We start from the raw sequence: 6,000 nt of genomic DNA, 5'->3' as shown, positions 1-6,000 counted from the left end.
GAAGTGCTCTGTCATTACCCCTAAGTGGCATAACTTAAAAGGGGCAGGTGTTCATTCTCCCACTGTTCTTCTTGGCGCATGGAACTGGGTGCCTGCTTACTAACCTTAGGCCATAAAGTGCTACAACATGTTAGCTCATGCTGGGTGGCAACAGGTTTGTTTATCACGGTTATGTAATCTGAATTCCTTTTCCAAGAAAGGACTTGGAAATGAGCTGTTCATATGGATAGTGGGCGAGCATATAGTCCAAATGCCCATCTGTGTTAACTGTGGTAACTCAGAGCCTTCCTCTCCAATGGGCCCTCGCCCCTAGACAAGTCTGTGAACTGTAAGTTAAAGTGGGAGTCACGAGCAATGTTGTCCAGTAGCTGGCTGAGGTTTGTGTGAGGCATTCAAAAGCCTCCTAAGGCTTTTTAAGGAGGGTATTTGATCTGCTCAGTCTTAAATAGCAACCTAATGAGCCAGGTGACCTGGGCACTCTGTACCCATATTAGACTGGCTTTAAAAAACTAATATGGTGTTAATGTACTGTGTAAAGGGTTCATACTGGAGTACATTCAAAGACTTTAGGTGCTAGGTGGGTATTTATTGACTGGAACACTATGTAGAAGAGAGTTCAGATTGTTCTTCACTTCCAGGACAGAGCTTAAAACCACAGCAAGTAACTGCTTGGGGTTTTGCATTCCATAGTCCTGGACTCACAGGCAAGCTTCCCCTTCCCTCTGGGCTGGCAGACCCAAAGGCCAGATATTGAACGGTCTGGTTCTCAGGGCTGGAGAATCTACTCTTGGTTTCTGCCCCGAGGGGTCTGCCTTCCACACCAGGTGTTTGTGTGGATTTTTTTAAAGTTCCTCCTAGACACCTGGGATTCACTTGGAGATAACAGCAGGACAACATACTGAGTTAGACATCTGGGCAAAGGCCGTATCTAATAAAGATCCACACACCCGTGTATGTCCCAAAAAGGAGTGTTTCAGAATCACTGAGAACCACACTTGGGAAACTCTAATCACTCTCTAAGATCTTCTCGGTAGGTTTCAGGAATTAAGGGGGTGGGGGGGCGGGGAAGAACAATACAATATTCTTGAGCCAACATTATTTTTTTTCCCTGGGGGAAATGGCCTGTATTTTTTAAGTGGTATGATAATTATGTGCTTTCCTCTGTAACTTAGATACACAGCCATGTTTATTTATGAGTTCAAAGTCAAATACTAAAATATCCTCCACTGCCTTCACCAGCTACATGCTATTAAATGGGCCCCAGGTCAGAACCTACTGGACACGGGGTGAGGGAGGTGGGTTGTAATGCTGCCAATGTGTGTGTGTCTGTGTGTGTGTGTGTAACAAAGAGAAAGACAGAATTCCAGAACTTGTCCTTGTGTGGAGTAGTTAGGAGTCTTCTTTGGATTTTCAGTGGAATTCAAATTAAGAGAATACTAGAATACTAGTTATCAAATTCATTGCTCAGAAAATAAAACCTTTTCTTCTCTGTCCCATTATTCTTAAGGTCCTATGGCCAAAGGACAGGTTCTTAAAGGAGTAGAGGTGGGAGGGAGAGTTGAACTTTAACTCAGTGGAATTGGGAACTAATTTCCTTGGCAATTCAAAAGCTCTTAATGAAGGCTTTCTGCCAGAGGGAACCAGAGCTGGCCACTACCCTGTCACCCCAGGCCTGTCCCTAACCCTTGGTCAGAGAAGACCAGGCTGCATCCTTTCCTGCAAAACAGCCCCTCCCATGGGTAAGGCAGACGACCTTCATGGGCGCCCCCACCACTGTCACCAGCACTGTGCTCATTCCAACCTCTGTGTCCCATTTCAAACTCTGCTTGGGATTCTCTCTCCCCACCTCTTTTCAACCCAACCTTTCACCTCCTTCCAGGTCCATATCTACATCCTCAAATAATACCCAACAAAGGACTTCAATCCAAAGGCACTCTCCTTACTGTAAGCCATAATCAAGCTGCTACAATTTTCACTACTTCTGGTAGAATCTGTGAGCCAGATGGGCAACCAGACACAAAAGCCCTTTTCTTTTCTTTCCTGGCTCTACTTTTCTTTTCTGTGAAGTAACTTTATGGTCTTTCTGCTGCCTTTGATTATCATTACTCTTCCCACATTGGTAGAACATAAGTGACTTTTCACTGCTGTTGCATCCAAAATCAATGTCATCTCATCTTCTCCATCCACTGCACATCAACCCAAGCCCATATTTTGTTTTTGCAGAAGTTCTCTGACATCAGAATGTAAAAACATTCCGGAAAAATGAAAGCTGTTTCTCGCAAAAGGGCAGGAGAAACTGAGGAAGAAATTAGTACGTAGAAGGTATATTATGTTATGTACATTCCTCTTCCCTGGAGAACGTATGCAGAGAATTACCAGGGAGGGAGGGCCTTTTCACAAATATGGTCCAACGACCCTAGGGAAAACCCTCTCTCTACTAACAAAAATGTCTTAAAGGCTTTTAAGAAGAAACAAAAAATAGAAATGTTTTCTACTTAGGCCTCCCTAAGTTTTTAAGTCTTCCTTAAAAATAATAGAGGTAGCCCTGGCTGGGTGGCTCAGTGAGTTGAAGCATTGTCCCATACACCAAAAGGTTGTCTGTTCGATTCCCAGTGAGGGCACATACCTAGGTTGTGGGTTTGCTCACCAGTTGGGGCATGTACAGGAGGCAACCGATCAATGTTTCTCTCTCACATTGATGTCTCTCTCTGTAAAATCAGTTCAAAAAAATATTGTCAGTTGAGGATTAAATATAATAATAATAATAATAATAATAATAATAATAGAGGTAGATACAGGAAATAGAACTTCCATGAGGGAGAAGTACGACAGCTCCTTCTCAGGATCCTACACGTCTCCCCCCAGGGGAGTCTAAAGGAAACTGAGTGCAGTCAGCCTGCAAGGCTGAGCAGAGATCATGGAAATGCACTGAGAATTCAGAATCTCATTTCCACTGCATGATTTGCAACCCCTGTTCCCTACTATTGTACTTCTAATGAAAACAAAATAGACCACATTGAAGATAATAACCTGTCCCCACTCCTGCCCTCCCTCACCCCCAGCTGCTCACTCAGTGGGGCAGAAGTTCATTATCAGGAGAAGGAGGCAAAACGAGTGGCGCACATGAGCCACAACCCAGTTAGCCTCCCCTCCCTCACTTACCTCAGCCAAGTTTGCAGGTGGGTGTCAGTTTAATATTGATGAGAATTAATATGAAAATCATGTCTGGTCTTGATATGCTTCCCATTTGCCAATACGATAGATTTGGCCAAGTTTGGGAACCTTCGCCTAATTATGGCTAAAGGAGTCAATTGACTATAGTTAGTGACCTGGTTAGTATTCCCTCCCTCCATTCTTTGGGAAGGGGGAATTTTGCCTTGTTTTCAGTGAGACATGCCTGTCAGTCACTGCCTATACTGGAAAGCGAGCTCTCTCTGCAAATACATTCCTCTATCACATTACAAGATTTACTTTTCTTCTTATTGTATAAGAAGAAGAGTGTCTCACTGTTATAAGTCATTATAAGAAAAAAGGCACTCTATTTCATTGGAAGGAAAATTTCAGGAGTCACAAATACTGCCTAACACATTTGGATGCTAATCTGGGGAACATGAGACATTAATGAACTATTCTGGAATCATCAGGCTCAAGTGTAAGAAAGAAGGCAGGTGAAGAGAAAGGAGGAAATTAAAGTCAAGATGTAAAGAGAATGGACGAGAAGGCCAAGGGGTCAGGGAAGGTGGTGTCTGGCAGAGTCAGAGTGTGTCCTACACGAAACTGCAGCAGACAAACTTCCCTCCCCTTTCCTTATCAAACCAGCTTAGAATTTCCAATTCCAGGGTGATAATCTCTCCTACTTGTAGGGTTTACCTCTGGAAAGCTTTTGACACTTAAATAGTATCTTTAATTAGCAAGAGTTTAGACTGAAACACCCAGGTGAGGGGGAATTGTGGAAGGAATTCCCCAGCCCAGAAATTTGGTTGCACATTAAGATTGCCTCACTCCAACCCTGGGGATAGTAATGAGGAAATCAATTCGAGGCCCTTACCAAGGTAGCTGGTGAGAGGAAGTAAGATGCATATGCCAACCATAGAAAAAGAAAGATGAAAAAGAGGCACACAGTTCCAGAAGGGTATGATAGTTTTCTGTATCACTTGGCTGGGGTGTGGTACCCAGGTTTTCAATCAAACACTCATGTGGATGAGTTGTGGAAGCATTTTGTAGAAGTGGGTAACATCTACATGTCAGTTGACTTTCAATGAAGGAGATAATCCTGGATAGTGAGGGTGGGCCTCCACCAATCAGCTGAAAGGCCTGTAAGCAAAACATTTTCCTGAGGGAGAAATTCTGCCTCAAGAGTACAGCATGAGCTTCTGCCTGAGCTGACCAGATTTCCGACCTGCCAGCTCCCACCCCACGACGTATGTTTGTCTGTCTCCCTTCCTACCTACATCAGTCTTTTTCTCTCTCTCTCTCTCCCTTCCTTCCTTCCTTCCTTCCTTCCTTTCTTCCTCATTCTTTCTTTCTTTGTTTTTCTTTTTCTTTCTTTCTTTTTCTTTCTTTCCATTTATCTGTCTATCTATCTACCTATCTATCTAATCTCTTACTGGTTCTGTTTTCTGGAGAACTTTGATAGAGTAATTAGTGAAGGCTGAAGGAGGAGATATTAAACCCAGCCTCTATGCATAAGGAGCTAACTATATGAAAAGTGGAGGTTAATATGTTCTTTGAAGAGAGAAAGAACATATCCAAAGGCCCTAAGAGGGGAAGGAGCTTGACTTAAATGAGGAAGTGAACAGGAAATCAGGAATCTTAAAGCCCAGTGAGCAAAAGAAAGAAAGCTGGCCCACGATGAAGCTGGAGAAGTTTGCAGAAGTAGGACCCTTAGTAAAATATTGCAACTGATTTTTCAAACTACTGTGGGCCATTTAACATATTTAACCTGGAGAAGGATGGCTGCTTTGTGGAGAAGAGATGGAGGCCAACAAACACTGCAAAGTTTCCTGCAGTGAGCCACGTGGGACATGATGGTAGCCTGGTGCACAGTTTGGCAGAGCAGATGGGCTGAGTCAAGGTTATATGCTAGAATGGGTGAAGAAGGTGGGAGGTGAGGGCATGCTCCTACGTTTCCAGCTTGTACAGTTGGGTGGATGATCATGTTACTAAATACGGCAGGGTAAACAGAGGAAGAGGATCAAAGAACGTGAATTCACATTTTAGTTTTGATACTAGAGCACAGAAGAGAGATTTCAACACGAGATACAAATTTGGGAGGCATCATTTCCAGATGGCATTTCAAGCCACTGGAATGGACATGGCTAATCACGAGGAAAAGGAGACTAAACAAGAGTGGACTGAACCCTGAGTAATTCCAGCACTTAGAGACAGGGTGGAGAACGAGTGGCTAGAGAGAGAGGCAGGTGCGGTGGGAAATAAATGTACCAAGGAACCCTGCGTTTCAAGAAAGAGGTAGTCAACCCTGTGCCATGCTGCCAAGAAGCCAAGCAAGATGAGAACAGGGAATGAACACAGGGTTCAGAACCATGACCTACTTCCTGAGTCTTGATATCTCGTGTGTCTGCCTATTTATTTAACGCTTTTCCACTGCACATGCAATGTCCCATTTACAACACACAGAGCACGCTCCTGGCTAATTCCAGATATTACTGGGTGTCCTGGGTATTGGTCTCCATAACTGGATCCACATGAGGCCTGTTTGTTTGTTTACTTGTCTTTTCTGAAGGAGGGAGGGAAGAGAGACATTGGTGCCTGGCACCTGGGGGTGAGGAAGGAAGAGAGGTGGGAAAAGGAACCACAGGATGTTCTGCATTCCCCAGCTGGGCCTCAGACATCACTCTGAGCTCTAAGGAGCACCTTATATAAAAGATGAATTGTGTTGAAGATTCAAGTATATCAAATTCTAGGTAAGGAGACATAGTCTCTCTCTTAATATTGGTTTTCTTTTTTAGTGTTACATTTACCACGATGTGCATTATGAAT

Source organism: Desmodus rotundus, chromosome 12 (genome assembly GCF_022682495.2).
Source record: "Desmodus rotundus isolate HL8 chromosome 12, HLdesRot8A.1, whole genome shotgun sequence".
Taxonomy (NCBI): domain Eukaryota; kingdom Metazoa; phylum Chordata; class Mammalia; order Chiroptera; family Phyllostomidae; genus Desmodus; species Desmodus rotundus.
The sequence above is the reverse complement of the archived record's forward strand: the minus strand, read 5'-3'. Positions refer to the sequence as shown.